Source organism: Stomoxys calcitrans, chromosome 4 (genome assembly GCF_963082655.1).
Source record: "Stomoxys calcitrans chromosome 4, idStoCalc2.1, whole genome shotgun sequence".
Lineage (NCBI taxonomy): Eukaryota > Metazoa > Arthropoda > Insecta > Diptera > Muscidae > Stomoxys > Stomoxys calcitrans.
The window spans coordinates 23,522,802-23,543,666 of record NC_081555.1 but is presented as its reverse complement, the minus strand read 5'-3'; positions in this window follow the sequence as shown (position 1 = coordinate 23,543,666).

Sequence of the window (20,865 nt, the reverse complement as noted above, 5' to 3'; positions counted from 1 at the left end):
CAGCTGATAACTGACAGATGATAACTGACCCAGAGTCACAAGCTGTGAAAAAATTTGTCAACGCCGACTATATGAAAAATCCGCAATTACTTTTTGGGCAACCCATAGATGAAGGTTATAATCGCGCACAAGCTCGTCTAAGAGTCGTAGACGATTCCCCCCTTTGTTTTTGTAGCAGTTTGTTGTGTTCTATCTTTCGTCTGCTTGATTTTGTTCAGTGTCAAGATCCAGGAACTCTGCGAATAAGATGGGGTGCGTCCAGAGTCTGGGTCTGAGAAGAGTGGATCTGGCCGGGCAGTTAAACAGGTGATGTGTATCGTGTGATCCCTGGTCACAATCGGGACATAGATCTGGCACGTCGGCATCAATCCTTGCTGTGTAGGAAATGAGGCGGCTGCAACTGCCGAAACATAATTGAGCCAGAACTACTCTGGTTTGCCGGGGATGGCCAATTTCTTCAGGTGCAGTGGATGGCGGTCGTTCTCCAAGCCCTACATTCACCCAGTAACTATTTACCGCTTTTGCTACCGTGTCTGCGAGAATTTTGTTTAGACCCGCTTGATCTAGAAGTTCTCTCTGGTAGCGCTGAACCTCACACTCTAGATCATGTAGATCAACCTTAAGGCTTCTGGACGGTGGATATATATCCACAAGATGATGATTTGGATGGCTTCTGCGATAACAGCCCAAAAAGGTATTGCTTAGACAGCATGTAGTTATGTCTTCGCACTGGTAGGATCTTTGTCTTCTGATAAAGGTGGTCCACATGAGAACTGAGGAGACAGCCCGTCGCAGTTTGGAGGGCGGCATTCTGACAAATCCGAATATTATTTTCACTGTGTGTCACAAAGTTGATGATACCACACTGGCGCTGCATAACTTACCACAGACAGGTCAATAGCTTTGTACGCGGTCAACAAGGTTTCTTTGTCTGCAGCCCAAGTGCTGCCAGCAAGTGACTTGAGGACCTAGTTTCTACTATTGACTTTATCGCAGATTGCTGTGGCATGTGGGCAGAATGTGTAAGAGCTGTCAAATGTGACCCCAAGTATTTTGGAACACTTGATGGTCGGAATCATTTCTCCATCGACCATCACAGTCAGCTCAGTATTCACCTCAAGCGTATTTGTAGGGAACAATGTGGCTGAAGATTTGGTGGCGGATATCTTCATATTTCTTGCAGCGAAATATGAGGCAAGTTCGTTGAGGTAGAAGTTCAACCTATCGCAAATGTCATCAATGGGTGGCGGGCCTGGTGCCTTGATCGTACAATCGTTCGCATATGATACAATCTCAATGCCGGTTGGAGGGGGTGGAATGGAGGATAGGTAGAGGTTAAACAGTGCCGGAGATATCACACCACCTTGGGGAACTCCCTGTTTCACTCTACGGTGTTTGGACTTCTTATCCCTAAATTTCACCAATGACTGGCGACCACACAGATAATTCGCGACCCGTCGTTTCAGGGCTGGCTGGAGGGACATGTTGGCGATGTTCTCAAATAATTTGATATGGCTGACCGTGTCGAATGCCTTCGATAGGTCCAGTGCCTCGAGGACCGTCCTATCACATGGCATGGGCTGATTGAAGGCATGGCAAATGTGTGCAGTGATGGCATGCAATGCAAGCTGTTGTTGAGCTGTGCAGTCTTCGAAATCCATGTTGATGCTCGGCGAATGGAAATTCTCCTACGAGGCTCGAAAGGAGTAATGCCTCAAGCGTCTTTGCCACTGGTGAGAGAAGGGAGATCGGTCTGTACGACTCCCCCAAACTCGGGTCTTTTTCAGGCTTCAGTAGCGGGATCACTCTGCCCATTTTCCAGACATCGGGAACTATAAGAGTGTTCAAAGACAGGTTGAGGACAGTGGTAAGGTACTCAACATCAATGTAGAGATTCCGTCGGAGCCTAACGCCTTAGATGATTTGGCGCCACGGATGACATTCGCAACTTCGCCCACGGTAAGTTGTGATGGCTGTTCATCGGCTCGGAGACCACGAATTCGGCGAATGGCTCTCCCCCTTGCCCTGTCACTCTCGAGATGCACAATAAATTGACGATTGAACAACCTGGCGCATCTCTTCGGATCAGTCACGGTTATTTCGCCAAAAGTGACTGAGGTCTTGTCATGCTGTCTACCGGGGTTCGAGAGTGACTTAACAGTAGACCACAGTTTGCCTACACCGGTGCCTAAGTTACATTACTCCAAGTGTTCCAGACATAAATTCCGCTTATGTTCGCTGACTACCCTGTTTATTTCCAGATTCAGCTCGCTGATTCTGGGGTTAGTGGGGTCTGTACTACGAATCTCATCACACCCGTCTGCGAATACCACTGCCTGCGCCGGGAAATTGGGCCGCACTTGGGTTATTCGACCAGATGGTATAAAGCGAGCGGCTGCTGCGTTATTGATGTCTCAGAATTTCCTCTCGGCAACGAGCACATCCGAGGGGGGTGTCAGTTCACTGAAGCGGCGATTGGTATACTCTCTGAAGCCAATCCAATCGGCCTTCTTATGATTGATAAACGTCCGGCGCTCAGAGGTTATGAAGTATTCTCCCCGTCGTCAGTAGTTGCATCCTTAGGACAACTCTTCTGAAAGAGTGTTCCGTGAGTCTTCTATATGAGTTGATAACGAGTAGGTCAGAAGGGTCTTTTTGAATCAACGCAACTAACGTAACCATTAAACTCCAATCAACCCAAACGTCTGACAACTGCAGTGTATACCATGACGCATGACGCGTGGTCTATAACCCCAACTTTTGCCAATGGCTCTCTTGCAGGTGTATAGAGCAAGAGTTGCCTTTCTTGCCCTTTGCAAAATGTTGAATTTGAAGTTCAATTTCCTGTCCAACAAAACACCCAGGAATTTTGCGCTTTCTGTAAATCGAACATTTTCTCATCCCAAGGAGACAAGTGCCAATGCAGACAACTTGTAGCTCCTGCTGAAAACAACTACATCTGTCTTGCACCTACACCACTTTCGGTAGCCAACTTCGCTGTTGCACGTAGAACTTCCTGAAGTATATCTCTTAGAGTGCTGTGAAAATTTCCCCTAACCGCAATTGCCATCTCATCAGCATACGCGACCACTTTTACACCTTTTTCTTCCAGAGACAATAAAATATTGTTAATGACTATATTCCAAAGAAGAGGAGACAGTACACCTCCTTGAGGAGTTCTTCTGCTGACCCATCTTTTTAGATCCACAGATCCCAAACCTGCCATAATGCATCTTTTAGTAAGTAAGTTATTAATAAACTTTCTTACGGTAGAGTTGATGCATAGAAACTCCAACTCCTTCATGATTGACGTCGGTTTTACATTATTGAAAGCACCTTCAATGTCAAGAAATGCTACCATTGTATTGTATAGTCCTTGACAGCGAGAGAACCCTCTATGTAGCTACATGCATGCTGCTGCCGCGACAGGCGATCTCCAGGGATTTTTGCCATAAGATATGTTTCTATCAACCTCTCAAGAGAATAGGACGAAAATCTTTTGCCTTTGTATGGTATAGTTTTCCTGCTATCGCAATGAAAATGGCCTTTGTGTCCCTACATCCCACAGCTATATATGACATGCTGATTCAAGTAGAGTATATCTACCTAAGCCAAGGAGCCAGTCTATCAGACACAGCTTGTGATTCAACCGGTGATACATCATCAGGGACTGACGACTTCAAGGTGTCGAAACTTCTTATCGTCCAAAAGATTTTCGGCTCAGACACAATTTCCCTAATAACATCCGACAAATACATACCAGTGACAACCTCTTCTGGCGCCACGTTGTACGTTGAATTTCCGAATTTCCCGAGAAATGTGTATCAACGAGTATTTTTAGTGAGTAAAAGCAATCGGGAATAGTTAATTCAGGCAATATATAAACAAATCTTTTGGACAATTAAATTTTTTTGGATTTCCCGAGCATAAAAAGTTCAATCTAAACTTGCTATAAGATTGAGCAGTCTAAATAAAAACCTTTAAACACCCTGTTGGTATTCAATATATATAAACTTGAAGCATACTTTTAGGCGTAATATTAAAACGAAATTTTGCTTACATTACTTGGCGGAAATAAGAATATTCTCAAGATATTTTTATAACCACCACCATAGTATAAGAGGTATACTACTCATCTCGTGATATTATTTTTAAAACCTTGATATAGTGCTTTTACCACACTGTAAAGTATATATATTTCTGATTATTTCGACATTCAAAGTCCGTCCTTCCCTCAAATTCACTAAAGCTTGCCAACAAGATATATTAAAACACTTGAAATTTTACCCGCAACATGATACATATTCTGCTGATATCTAATGAATGAAAGGCAAGTACGGCAGTACTGCCTCTAAATTAAGTGATTTCGATAGCTGTATAAAAAGAGCAAATAAAGATGCCTGCATCCCTACAAATCTTCTAGGTGATATGAAAACCACCGCAGACTACTGCTTTCCCGCAATGATCTTTGATCAGCCATTTATAGTCAAAATCCCAAGTAACACGATGTGACAAAATGGAGAATACTCCGATTAATGTTTAAGCTCCTTGTTATTGCCGAGTACGAACGGCGAGCCGCATAGCAACAACACTTAGTAGTGAAGTTTTAAAATGGCCAGATACCTAATAAATGTAGCCAGCATTAGTAAGGGGAAAATCACAGCTGACACAATGTCTGATGTTTATGCCGGGACTTGAACCCAGGCGTTCGGCCTCTATCCCCACTATATCGATGAAACAGTGGATTTCCATGCAGCAGTTGTGAGGCACATTTTGATACAAAAATGTTGATGAAATGGCAGAGTATACTGAACTCTTTTCACTTCACAGGGGACGTTTGGACACAAATTTTAAGTAGAGATGCTACCCCGAAAAACTTAACAAATAAAAAATCACTCTTTATAAATGCGTGTAGAAGCTCTGGTTACTATAAATACACTTTTCACAATAGGTACGAACCAAAGAACATCAACAAGCCCCCTTAAAACTAAGTGCACGTGGTAGACATGCAAAGAATGGCAAGCTCACACCCATACCAGAACACCGCATGCAAAATTTCAGCCAAATCGGATACAAGGAGACGCTTGTAAGGCTTCAAGAATTCAAATCGGGAGATCGGTTTATAAGGGAGCCGTATCAGGGACTCATAACAGAATATCGCATGTAAAATTTCACCCAATCGGACACAAATTGCGGCTTTACGCGTTCGACTGCTATCGTGATTTCGACAGACGGACGGACATGGCTAGATCGACTCAGAGCGTCTAGACGATCAAGAATATATATACTTTATGGGGTCTTGGACTAATATTTCGAGGTGTTATAAGCGGAATGACTAGATTAGTATACCCCCAACCTATGGTGGTGGGTTTGAAAACAATAGAAGTAGGGCAGGGTATTTCTCTGCTTGCTTTGGCTTCATATGGCACTCACCTCAGTGGTGTTCATTTGCAAACAACACACGATATCTGTCTGTTGAAAATCACATCCACTGAACGATAACAAAAACGTTCGCGTATCTCACAATCCATTGTATATGTGCGTGGGTTTCTAGCCAACTTTGTTTTTATGTGCCATGCGTTACAGACAATTGCTTTGGCCAAAGTGGCTATTGGGTGGCAAATTTTGGGTCTCATACAATTCTTTGATACAAACATATATTTTCAAAAGGTATTTAATTGAAGCTATCCTCGATTGCAATTTTTATAATTTCCCATATTTTAGAATTAAGATTTTTTGTTTATACCCACCTCAACAATTCCCAATATTTCAACAGCAGCCAAGCATTTCTAAACCCACACAAAGTCCAAAATTGCAATAATATCTTAAATTTATAACTTTTATTTAATTTTCACTGCCTAGACATGTACTGCCATATAAACAAGTATACAAAAGAAGCCACCAATTTAAAATTAGAAGAAAAAAAAATACTGCCTCTGTGCAAGTTGAGAATTTGTGTTGCTCCTAGATATTCAATTTATTTATAACAAAAATGTGTTCAACTTCCTCAGTCTAAATCAATGTTATCTTTGTCACAATTCCTCCCATTAGCAATATTCAAAAACTATCAAAACATAAAAGAACTGACATAATTAACATTTTTCTTTAAAAAAAAAATCATGAAACGGAGAAAAACTCAGCTAAGTCTATATATAAAACAAAAGAAGCTGCTTAGAGATATGAGAGAAAATTTCTTTCTGTAGTTCCTATATCAACTGTTTATTGCCATAAAACGTCAATTTCAATATCTTTGGATTCGAAAACCTTCTCTGGATGTCCTGTTATTTGGAAGGAAAAAAATCATTTCTGGTAGGAAAAAAATCATTACAGGTAGGAAAAAATTCATTTTCTGGCAGGAAAAAAAATCAGCGGAGATATTATGTTGTTTAAGTTTGGTTTAAGTGGCAGTCTGCCATCAGACTCACTTAGACGTTTTCGTCCATTGTGATACCACAGGAACAGAAGAAGAAATATTGCTTCTAGTTCCTACCGTTGAACAATTCCAGATCGGTTTAAAAAGTCCAATAACTTGCGAATGTTCACATCCGCTAAATCCGACAGGTTCTCAAAGAAATGGGAACATAAAGTGGAAATTCTTCTGACTGCTAGTGCGGGACACATACACAGAAGGTGTTCTATAGTCTCTTCTTCTTCGATGTCCTCACAACTTCTGCAAAAGACATTGCTGGCAACCTTCAGTCTGTCAACATGTTTTCCGATTAGACAGTGATCTGTCATGACGGACACAACGAATGAGACGTATGTTCTAGCCAATGACAGCAAAGTGGTTGACCTCTTCAAATCTAGATGAGGCCACATAGTTTTGGAATGCTCACAGCCCCCTCATTCTTGAGGACTCTCTCTGTGGCCATCTATTATTCGTTGTCCTTCGGGCCTGGTCCTGAAAACTTAGCTTACATGTTGCTAGAGGCATACCCACAGATTCCAGTTTCCCTGGAATGTGTAGGGTAGTTCCTAGTCTTGCAAGCTCGTCCGCTTTACAATTCCCAGGGATATCTCTGTGGCCCGGCACCCAGAACAGGTGAATTTTGAACTATTCAGCCATCTCGATGAGAGATCTGCGGCAATCGAGGGCGGGTTTAGTGTTCAGAAATACGTTCTGTAGGGATTTAATGGCTGCCTGGCTGTCTGAGAAGATATTTATGCCAATCGTCGTAATGACATTGTATATAAGCCATTCCACTACTTCTTTAATTGCAAGGGTTTCAGCTTGATACACACTGCAGTGGTCGGGTAACCTTCTCGACATGACCAGTTCTAGATCTTTAGAATACATCTAAAGCCCATATGGTCTTTTAGTTTGGAACCGTTCGTGTAGAAGTCTATGTAACTTCTGTTATTGCAGGGATATTAGGGATATTGCAGTTCCTATCGGTTTTATCAGGAATAGTGGTATAGTAATTTTTATCAAAAAGCGGCTCAGGTAGGGTGTAGTCCTCACTGCCTGGAACATCGGATATTGTATCAAGGATAAGACAGTGTCCGTAGCCGTCACATGACCAATGAGAAAGTTCGATTAACCTCACGGCAATGGTCGCTGCAATTTGGGTAGCCACAGCGCGGCTATGATGCACAAACAAGCCATCCTTTGGATCCGGTTAAGTATTGAGCAGTAGATGGACTTTTGAAGCCCCGTCCACCAGACCACAACACCATATAGCATTATAGGTCTGACAACTGCAGTATATACCCAATGCATGACACGCGGTCTAAGCCCCAACTTTTGCCAATGGCTCTCTTGCAGGTGTATAGGGCAAGAGTGGCCTTTCTTGCCCTTTCCAAAATGTTGGATTCGAAGTTTAATTTACTATCCAGCAAAACACCCAGGTATTTATTCAAATCTTGTGGTTTCATTATAGATTGAGACTTCTGATGTCCTTACAAATTGGCTTACACTAATGTAATTACAACATTTTGTATACCCTACACCACCACTGTGGTACAGGGTATTATACGTTTGTGCATTTGTTTGCAACGCAAAGAAGGAGAAGAGCTAGACCCATTGCTAACTATACCGATCGACTCAGAATCACTTTCTGATTCAATTTAGCCCTGTCCGTCTGTCCATCTGTGGGTCCATGTATTCTTGCAATCAAAGTGCAGTTCATATTTGTTGTCCAATCATCACGAAGTTTTGCACATATCATTTTTTTGGCCCAAGGACAAACGCTATTGATTTTGGTAAAAATCGGTTCAGATTTAGATATAGCTTCCATATTATGTATTGACATATTTGCACTTAAATGGCCATAGTAACCACAATTTTCAACCAATCTGCACAAAATTTGGCACGGATTGTTTTCTTGCTGATCTTAACATACATGCAAAATTTTATCAAAATCGGTTTAGATTAGTATATAGCTCCCATATATATGTATCGCCCGATTTGCACTTAAATGGCCCTAGTTACTACAATTTTCAACCAATCTGCACAAAATTAGGCATGCATTGTTTGGTTACTGATCCTAATATATATGAAAAATTTCATCAAAATCGGTTCAGATTTGTATATAGCTCCCGTATATATGTTCGTCCGATTTTCAGTAATAATGCAATAAAATGGCCATTTGTTAACCGATTCTCTCGAAATTTGGCAGCAAAGATTTTCTTATAACTCTCGACATTATTGACGAATTTCATGGAAATCGGTTCCGATTTAGATATAGCTCTCCTATACATATATCGGCCGATTTTCACTCCTAGAGCCACTGCAAGCGCATTTATTGACCAATCTTCCCAAAATTTTGTACAACGCTTTCCTCGACGGCTGTCACAGTATATGAGAAGTTTGCCTGAAATCGGTTCAGATTTGGATATAGCTCCCATATATATGTTCGTCTGATTTGCAGTAATATTGCACTAAAATGGTCTTTTGTTAACTGATTCTCTCGAAATTCCGCAGGAAGGATTTTCTTATGACTTTCGATATTATTGGAGAATTTCATGGAAATCGGTTCCGATTTAGATATAGCTCTCCTATATATATATCGCCCGATTTTCACTCCTAGAGCCACTGCAAGCGCATTTATTGACCAATCTTCCCAAAACTTTGTACAACGCTTTCCTCGACGGCTGTCACAGTATATGAGAAGTTTCCCCGAAATCGGTTCAGATTTAGATATAGCTCCCATATATATGTTCGTCCGAATTTACAGTAATATTGCAATAAAATGGTCTTTTGTTAACCGATTCGCTCGAAATTCGGCAGGAAGAATTCTCTTATGACTTTTAACATTACTGGTGAATTTCATAAAAATCGGTTCAGATTTATATATAACTGCCATATATGTACTTCGCCTGATTTTCCTTTGCAAGTGCATTATTGACCAATATTGCCAAAATTGTGCACAACGCTTTCCTAGACGACTACCACAATATCTATGAAGTTTGCTCGAAATCGGTTCAGAATTAGTTATGGCTCCCATATATATGTTCATCAGATTTTGGGTAATTTGCAATAATGTTGTCATTTGTCAACCGTATTTATTACAGTTTGAACATATTTGCTCGAAATTTGATACGGATTGTTTAATAACCTATCTGAAAACATCCGCTGAGGTCCATCAAAATTGGTTCAGCATTAGACTAGGTGTAGGAATTAGGGTAGGTGTAGGATATTATATTATCGGCACCGCCCGACTTTTTCAATTAATTCAATATTTTGGGCATTATACGTAGAAACAATCAATGAGCACCTCCCTTTTCTTGAAATCCATATTTTATTTCTTTAAAAAACTTTAAAGGTTTTTGATAAAAAAGGTTTTTTACAAATTCCAAATTTTCCCTTTCTTCTCCAATTATCTCTAAGACAGCTTCTTATCATCATCAATAGTCAATCATTCACATTCATATTGCCAGAATATCGAATATGCTCTTAATTTCTTTTACATTACATCAAAAGACAACAAAAAAAACAGAAATAAATAAAGCAAGAGTCTGATATAAAAAATGCCTTTAAAGTGTTTTACGGTACGGAATAAAGTAGCAAAGTAACATAGAAGAAAAAAAACCACAAAAAACAAAAATAAATAAATAAATAATATTAAAAAAAAAAAATATAACACAAAATTACATAGACACACACAGTAACACACACAAACAAACAGGATAGAAAATGGAATAACTTTAATAATAAACTTTAAAATAAAAATCAGTTCTAATTTTAAGATTTACATTACCAACACTTGGGAGGAAGTTTAAGCCATATGATGACAAAAACAAAACATTTACTGCAATGAAAAAAACCCAAAAAATAACAACAACAAAATATAACGAATAAAATACAGCACACTTGCATTTAATAGTTAAGTACTATTTAACAATAACATAAAACAAATGTAGAATATTTCACAACAACCGAAACAGCAATATATTTAAGAAGGGCCCCCTTGAACCGAAAAACAGAAGAAGATGATGAGAAGATAACCAAAAAAAAAAAAACAATATTTTTGCACCTGAAAAATGCATTGAAAAACAAAAACGAATTTGTATTATAACAACTGAATATGAAAAAAAAATAACCAATCTAACACTCCTACTGCCACTACATTAACAAACGAACTCATGAGAAAAACTATGACATTATAGCGATATTGGTCTTATAGGTGGATATATATTATAATAAACACTATTTGAATTGGAAATATAGTTTACGAAAATCTTTCAAAAGATTTAAAAATTTTAGTTTTTTGGGCACTTAGCTTATTTTTAGCTACTACACTGCAAAACAAAAACGTTTGAGACATTTTTATGAGGAACAAAACTACTTTTATATGAAATGAAATTTTTATTTTATTGTAACTATATAACGTTTCGTTTCAACATAACAAGCGTTTGCCATAAACGTAACATTATTGAATGTAACCAACTTTGTTTATTGTAAATCCTTCAGCAACTTCGCCTACGTTAAAAATTCTTTTCTTTTATTGGAAAACCAAAAACTCTTTAATGGCAAAAGTGTTCCGATAGCCGCAAACGATTATTCGTTTATCGTACCAATAATTATTCTCTTGGGTCTCTCCTACAAGAGTGAGAGAGAGAGAAAGAGAGAGAGAGAGAGGGAGAGGGGAGTATTTAAGCGTATAGACCAGTGATGGGTGGAGGGTAAACTCGTAATTTGAAAATTTGTATACCCTACACCACTACTGTGGTACAAGGTATTACAACAAAAGAACATTAGTTTTACCGTAGGCTAAGTTGCTGAAGGATTTACAATAAACAAAGTTGGTTACATTCAATAATGTTACGTTTATGGCAAATACAATAAAATAAAAACTTCATATAAAAGTAGAATCAGAAAGTGATTCTGCTTCGATAGGTATACTTATCAATGAGCCTATCTCTGTTCCTTCTGGATGTTACAAACAATAGTGCATTTGTTTGTAACACCCAGAAGGAACAGAGATAGACCCATTGATTAGCATACCTCTCAAAGCAGAATCACTTTCTGATTCTACTTTTATATGAAGTTTTTATTTTATTCTAACTATATAACGCATCGTTTCAACATAACAAGCGTTTGCCATAAACGTAACATTATTGAATGTCACCAACTTAGTTTATTGTAAATCCTTCAGCAACTTCGCCTACGGTAAAAGTAATGTTCTTTTGTTGTTAAACCAAAAACTCTTTAATGGCAAAAGTGTTCCGATAGCCGCAAACGATTATTCGTTTACCGGATCGATAATTATTACTCTCTTGGGTCTCTCCTACTAGACCAGTGATGGTTAAAGAGTGATGGGTGGAGAGTAAACTCGGAATTTGAAAAAAGTGATGGTTTAAAAGTGATGGGTGGAGGGTAAACTCGGAATTTGAAATTTTTGTATACCCTACACCACTAATGTGGTACAGGGTATTATAGCTTAGTGCATTTGTTTGTAACACCCAAACGGAAGAGAGATAGACCCAGTGATAAGTATACCGATCAACTCAGAAACACTTTCTGATTCGATTTAGCTATGTATATCTGTCTGTCTTTCCGTCTATCTTGTGTACAAAGTACAGGTAGAAATTTTTATCCGATCGTCTTAAAATGTGGTACAGGCATGTTTTTCGGCCTAAAGACGAAGCCTATTGAAATTGGAAAAAATCGATTCAGATTTGGATTTAGCTCCCATTTATATGTCCGTCCGATTTGCTGTAAAAATGCAATAAAATTGCCATTTAATAACCGATTCTCTCGAAACTTGGCAGGAAAGATTTCCTCTTGACTCTCAAAATTGCTGAAGAAGTTCATAGAAATTGGTTCAGATTTGGATATAGCTTCCATATATATGTTTGTCCGATTTGCAGTAATCTAATATATAACAAGTAAGAGCATGCTAAGTTCGGCCGGGCCAAATCTTATATACCCTCCATCATGGATCGCATCTGTCGAATTCTTTGCGCAGTATCTCTTTTTAGGCTAACAAAGAATAATGAATAAGGACGAAGCAGGAGGACGAGGAGGAGGAGCTATATCAAGTTATAGTCCGATTCGCGGCTCAAGTAGCAAAATCGGGAGATCGGTTTATATGGGAGCTGTATCAAGCAATATGGATCGATTCAGACCATATTGCACACGTATGTTGAAGGCCATGGGAGAAGCCGTTATACAAAGTTTCAGCCAAATTGGATTATAATTGCGCTCTCTAGAGGTTCAAGAAGTCAAGATCTCAGATTGGTTTATATGGCAGCTATATCAGGTTATGTACCGATTTAAACCATACTTAGCACAGTTGTTGGAATTGATACCAAAACAACACGTGCAAAATTACAGCCAAATCGGATGAGAATTGCGCCCTCTAGAGGCTCAAGAAGTCAAGATCCCAGATCGGTTTATATGGCAGCTATATCAGGTTATATACCGATTTAAACCATACTTAGCACAGTTGTTGAAAGTGATACCAAAACACCACGTGCAAAATTTTAGTCAAATCGGATGAGAATTGCGCCCTCTAGAGGCTCAAGAAGTCAAGACCCAAGATCGGTTTATGTGACAGCTATACCAGATTATGAATTGATTTGAATCATACTAAGTACAGTTATTGAAAGTCATAACAAAACACCTCATGCAAAATTACAGTCAATTCGGATGAGAAATGCGCGCTCTATTGGCTCAAGAAGTCAAGATTCAAAATCGGTTTATATGACAGCTATATCAAAAGATGGACCGATTTGAATCAAGCTTAGTACGGTTGTTGAAAGTGATACCAAAACATAACGTGGAAAATTACAGCCAATTCGGATAAGAATTGCGCCCTCTAGAGGCTCAAGCAATCAAGATCCCAGATCGGTTTATATGGCAGCTATATCATGTTATATACCGATTTAAACCATACTTAGCACAGTTGTTGAAAGTGATACCAAAACACCAAGGGCAAAATTTTAGTCAAATCGGATGAGAATTGCGCCCTCTAGAGGCTCAAGAAGTCATGACCCAAAATCGGTTTATATGGCAGCTATATTAAAACATGGACCGATTTGAACCAAACAGTTGTTGGAAGTGATACCAAAACACCATGTGTAAAATTTCACTCAAATCGGACAAGATTTGCACCCTGTAGAGGGTTAAAGAAGTCAAGACTCAAGATCAGTTTATATGGCAGCTATATCATAACATGAACCGATTTCGCCCATTTAGAATCCCAACCGATCTACACTAATAAGAAGTTTTTTTGCAAAATTCCGAACTAGCTTTACTTCTTCGAAAGTTTGCGTGCTTTCGACAGACAGACGGAACGACGGACGGACGGACAGACCGAAGGACGGACGGACGGACAGACCGAAGGACGGACGGACGGACAGACCGAAGGACGGACAGACGGACGGACATGGCGAGATCGATTTAAAATGACATAACGATCAAGAATATTTATATTTTATGGGGTCTCAGACGCCTATTTCGAGGTGTTACAAACAGAATGACAAAATTAGTATACCCCCATCCTATGGTGGAGGGTATAAAAAACTCTTAATTAACAATTATGGTACACATATATTTCAATAAAAAAGATAAGTAATAAATATTTGTTAAAAATTACCAGGTTGGGCAAAAAAACCCACACAAATAGCTCGAATATATAAAAGAATTCAATTAAATATTTTAATAAAGGCCATAATAGAGGCAACCGTAGCGCAGAGGTTAGCATATCCGCCTATGACGCTGAACGCCTGGGTTCGAATCCTGGCGAGACCATCAGAAAAAAAATTTTTTCACCGGTGGTTTTCACCTCCTAATGCTGCCGACATTTGTGAGGTACTCTGCCATGTAAAACTTCTCTCACTGCAGCTCGCCGTTCGGACTCGGCTATAAAAAGGAGCCCCTTATCATTGAGCTTAAACTTGAATAGGACTGCACTCACTGATATGTGAGAAGTTTGCCCCTGTTCCTTAGTGGAATGATCATGGGCAAAATTTTTATAAAATTATTTATTTTCTCATTTTGATTCAAATAGTGTTTATAATGATTTATCGCCAAACTTTGTAAAATTGTATATATATTGAAAATTCCGCCACAAAAATTACATACATATATCCCTCGTAATCTAGTTTTCCTTTAATATATAAAGAAATTTTGTTTCGTCCTATTCAAAAAGAAATTGTACAAAAAAACGACAACAAAACCCAGCCACCATAAAGTGCGTCAAATTCGGAAATAAATCTATGCATAAATATTTCGTTTTAAGTTATGTAAATCTTTTCCCCCCCTAAACTGTCCACTTCAAACAATAAACGAAGTCACATTATGTATATATGATTTAAAAGGGATAAATGGGAATAAATTTAACTGAAAACCACATATATTGTGTTCACATACATAAAACCACTAAACAAACAACCCCCCAAAAACATCGTTGTAGATTATAACATTGAAAAACCAATAACACAAACACTTTCAAACAATGCATATATATATATAGAAACACAAAGATAAACACTTTGCATTATTACATATACATACATACATGCATACAGTTGAGTTTAAACATCTTCTATGTTATAAATTCATTATAGATGATAAGAAAATCGAATTTAATTCAATAAATTTTAGTTAGCAAAATTTTTTCGTCATACATACATAGGAAAACATAAAATAAATAAAAACCCTAAACAAAACATTTAAGAATTTTAGAGAAAATGACACTTGACAAAAGAAAAACCTTAAAACGATGATACAATTAATAACAAAAACTAAAAACAAACTGCACTTGATAACAAAAATAAACAGTAATACAGTAACCTTACTTAGATTACCATTGAAAAAGGAAAATCGCTACATTACAACACACAGTCAACACACATATATACATCTATAAATAAACAAAACTATATATGTCATTATATTTATTGAAGGAAATCTTTTAAAAGATTTTGTATTTGTTAAAATTTTTGTATATTTTTTGTTTTATTAAATAAAGTTTTTTTTTTCAATTCCTACTTTCACTATATACAATTGGTGCTTTTGTGGAAATACAAATGATGAAACATTACAAATTTATAATAAGTATATATTGAGTTTCCTCTTCAAGGAAATACGACGACAAAGAACATTTTTTGTTAAAAAAATGGGGAATAAGTTTGATGGCACTGTCAATTGAAAGAAATTTTCAAAATTTTAAGGATTTTGGAGAATAAGATATATGGCAGTGGCACTTAAATGATTTTTTTTTTGTGGATATTGGAGTTAATCTCATGGGACGAATTTTTTGTTAAACAATTACTGTAAACTGCGCAATAAATTCGAAATAATTTAACAATTTAAATTCTTCTGAGTAGTACAAAAAGACACAAGTAAAAAGGCGTTTTAATTTCGGCCGGGCCGAACTTTGGATACCCACCACCTCGGGTATATATGTAAACCACCTTTCATCAAAATTCGGTGAAAATTTCATACCTTATGCCCCATTTCAGTTATATCAAAATATGTTCCGATTTGGACCAAATACTAATAAGTACAGTAGCTATATCCAAAAATAAACTGATCTAAACCATATACGACACGGATGTCGAAAAGCCTAACATAAGTCACTGTGTCAAGTTTCAGTGAAATCGGATCGTAAATGCGACTTTTATGAGGCCAAGACTTGAAATCGAGATATCGGTCTACATGGCACCTATATTCAAATCGGGACCGATTTGGGCCAAGTTGCATAAAAATGTCAAAGAGCCCAACACAACTCACTGTCCCAAATATTGGGGACATCGGACAATAAATGCGCCTTTTATTGGCCCAAAACCTTAAATCGAGAGATCGGTTTATATGGCAGCTATATTCAAATCTGGACCGATCTGGGCAAAATTGAAGAAGGACGTCGAAGAGCCTAACTAACCTCACTGTCTCAAATTTCAGCGACATGGGACAATAAATGCGTCTTTTATGGCTTCAAAACCTAAAACCTAGATATCGGTCTATATGGCAGCTATATCCAAATCTGAACCGATCTGTGCGATATTGCAGAAGTATGTCAAGGGGCTTAACTTAACTCACTGTCCCAAATTTCGGCGACATCGGACAATAAATACCCCTTTTATGGGCCCAAAACCTTAAATCAAAAAATCGGTTCATATGGCAGCTATATCCAAATCTGGACCGATCTGGGCCAAATTGACGAAGGATGTCGATGGGCCAAACACAATTTACTGTCCCGAATTTCATCAAAATTGTATAATAAATGTGGCTTTTGTAGGCCTAAGACCCTAAATCGGAGGTTCGGTCTATATGGCAGCTATATCCAAATCTGGACCGATCTGGGCCAAATTGACGAAGGATGTCGATGGGCCTAACACAATTCACTGTCCCGAATTTCATCAAAATTGGATAATAAATGTGACTTTTATGGGCCTAAGGCCCTAAATCGGTGGATCGGTCTATATGGGGGCTACATCAAGATATAGTGCGATATAGCCCATCTTCAAACTTAACCTGCTTATGGACAAAAAAAGAATCTGTGCAAAATTTCAGCTCAATATCTCTATTTTCGAAGACTGTAGCGTGATTTCAACAGACAGACGGACGGACATGTCTAGATCATATATATATATATACTCTATAGGGTCGGAAATGGATATATCGATGTGTTGCAAACGGAATGACAAAATGAATATCCTGTCATTCCGTTCAGTGGAGGGTATAAAAAAATTGATTGTATAAAGCTCTAATTCTAAGCTAACACTTTATTTTCATCGGGCCGTATACGTGATATTAATATATTACTACTACGTATACGCACCCATGCACCATATCACTATGTTTCACTAGTCTTATAATATATAAAATTCAATTTGTGTATGTTTGTTTGTTCCGTATAGACTCAAAAACGGTTGAACCGATTTCCTTGAAATGTTCACAAGTTGTGTAGGTTGGTCTGAAAGGAAACATAGGCTATATAATTTTTTTTAATATTAGGAATGAGGCGGACCTTCCCTTACTCCTTACCCCAAAAGTACTACCGAAAAATAAAAGTAGAACAATCGGGACAATATGGGATTCAAATGAAAGGTATTCCAGAGTAGAGTACAAATTTCATAATAAAAATACCTGGGAGGCCGCCCCAGCCCCAAAACCCCTTAAAATAGGTTTATTTGACGATCATGACAATATGGGACTCAAATGAATAGTATTCGGGAGTAGATTACGAATATGGTCAGGATGTAGGAATAGGCTTTATAATTTTTTGATAACGGAAGGGAGCGGACCCTCCACCGTTACCCCAAAAACACCACCAAAATCATATGAAAAGTATGCGGGAGTAGATAACGAATCTGGCACACAAATTCATGTCGAAGTATAGGGGGCCGCCCCACCCCTACAAAAACGCCCAAAATGGACACATTAGCCAAAAACTGCAGAACCGATTTTCTCGAAATTTTCGCATATTGTGTAGGTTTGTCTGAAAGGAAACATAGGCTATATAATCTTTCGGTATCGGAAGGGGGATGAACCCTCAAAAGATAGGTATTGGAGATTAGAATACGAATATGGTATTAAAATTTGAGTGTAAGTACCCATCGGGCCGCCCCAACCCCAACACTCCACCCAATAGACATATTGGACGTTCATTTCAGTATGGGGCTCAAATGAAAGGTATTCGGGAGTAGAATTCGAAACAGGCATACAAAATCAGATCGAAGTATAGGGGATCACGCCTCCCCTCACAAATGCCATTAGACCCATTATGACTATATAATACTTGGCTGAACCGATTTTCTTAAAATGTTCATAGGTTATGTATGTTTGTCTGGAAGGAAACATAGGCTTTATAATTTTTAGATATCGGGTGGAGGCGGACCCTCCCCCTTACCCCAGAAACGCCACCCATATCCGAAAGTGGTCAGCTGGGCACAATAAGGGTATGAAATGAAAGGTATTGGAGGCCATAAAACGAATATGGTATTAAAATTTGGGTCCAAATACCCAGCGGGCCCCCCCCCCCCAACCCCAAAACTCCTCTAAACAGATATATTCGAAGTTCATGTCATTATGGGACTCAAATGAAAAGTATTAGGCAGTAGATTACAAATATGGCATACAACTTTAGGTCCAAGTAATGGGAGGTGGCCCATCTCCAAATACCCCCAAATGGGACATTTTACGGAAGTTTTGTCTATAACTAAATTTTGAATGAAATTCAATTTGCAAAGATTGCAAAAAGTTGTCGTACAACAGGTCGTATAAGTTATATTAATTCAATAATAATAATACGTATACGCACAAAAGGCCTGTGCAAAACCATTCATGTCTGCTTTCAAGACACACGCTAACAATCATAGAGTATTTCAAGAACAATGAGACATTTGAGAACTGAGTAAAACTCATACACAAGACACCAAGTAACGAGATGAGGGAATGCATATTGAGCCCTTCAGCAAAAGAAAGATTGATTCGGATTTCAGTGAGTGCACGTATTCGGGTATATTTTGTTTCAGACAAAGTACTATTTTTCTTGTTGTCTGCCTTCGTAGTACGAAATTCGTACGAAGGCAATGAGGTTGAGTTGGCAAAAGCATGGATAAACACACACACGCTTAGTTTTTATTTTATATGAGAAAACAAACAGTTTGCAATCGATTTGTGTGATCAGTTTGTGTTTGAAAATGACAGCGAGACGCTTTCATATACAGTGATTACAGGGAGTAATTTCTCATAACTCACTGTAGCGGCTATAAATTCGAGATAAAAATATTCGCAAGTACTACATGGTGGCTGTTTTTCAAGATCATCTACTCAACAGCAACTCGGTCGTTTAACTCTATCTTCAGTGTCTCGCTCTTCAGTAGTCTTGAAAAAAAAGTCACCAATGAATGGTTTCGTTCAGGGCTTTGATACGCACATTATTTTCTTTTAAATTCTTGTATTAAAACTTCCTCACAATCAGGAGGCCACCGTAGCGCAGAGGTTAGCATGTCTTTCTTTGAAACTGAAGGCCTGGGTTCGAATCCTGGCGAAACCATCAGAAAAAATTTTCAGCGATGGTTTCCCCTCCTAATGCTGGCAACATTTGTGAGGTACTATGCCATGTAAAACTTCTCTCCAAAGAGGTGTCACACTGTGGCACGCCGTTCGGACTCGGCTATGAAAAGGAGGTCCCTTATCATTGAGCTTAAAACTTAAATCGGACTGCACTCATTGATATGTGAGAAGTTTGCCCCTGTTCCTTAGTGGGCAAAATTTGCATTTTTCCGCAATCAATGGGGTTATTTATGGTACCATAGTTAGTTTTTTTGGTACCATAGTTAGATTTTTCAGTGTTTTAAAGATTTTTATGCACACGCCATAGATCTCGAATTTCTTTTAAATGACATTGTCCAAACTTTTCGATATGGTTTTCGTAAGTCAACAACATAAGGAAGACATATTTTGATTTATAACAAATAAAAAAAATTTTAAAATAAAAAAAACAGCATTTATTTACACTTAAAGCAGAGTTGTTTTTCACACAAATCCCCAAAAAAAAAAAATAAATAAATAAATAAAAAGAAACTTCAAACCTAAACTCACGCCCTATTAGATATAAACAGTTGAACAAAATATAAAACACATTGTATAGCTAAACCAAAACCTTAACAAACCTAAACAAAAAAATATTAATTAACACCTTTAGAACAAAATGTCCTACAAAACTTTATTTATAACTTAAGTAGCCCTTAAAACATATAGTATAAACCTTTGCAATTGTTGTTTCTTTATGTTTATTTAAAATATAATTAATGAATATGTTTGTTAAGAGAAATGATTAAGAAAAAAGTAAAAAACAGAACAATTTTGTAAACGCGAAAAAAAACAAATTAAATAATTTTTATTCGAAAACAAAAAAAAAACGTAGAAGATATATATTATTAACATATAAGATAAGTTTTATTTATTTTATTTCATAAACGAATAGAAACCAAACTATATTTAATTGTTATTGAGTTTTAAAAATAAAAGAAGAAAAAAATTATACTGAAACATTTATATATATAAACAAAAATAAAATCGATAAAATATTTTACTAAACTAATTAAGAAAATTAATTAAAACATGATAATTAAATTAAACAATTTTTTGTTTAATCATAATTATAAATTACGAAAATGGGAAAAATTGCAAAAATATTTACATAACTTTTTTCTTTGAGGCATTTTTTTTAGAAAAAAAAATCGAAAAATATTATCAAAAAAATTAAGAAAAACTTAATAAAAAGTATATAACTCAAAAGAAAACCAAACAAAAAAAAAACACAAATATATTATATAAAACGCTATATACACCTTGTATTAACTATTAAACAAAACAATTATTATTATTAAACAAAACAAAAAAAAACTTATTATATAAACCACTGTAAACCATTTATTTATCAAAAATATGATAAAATGCAAACA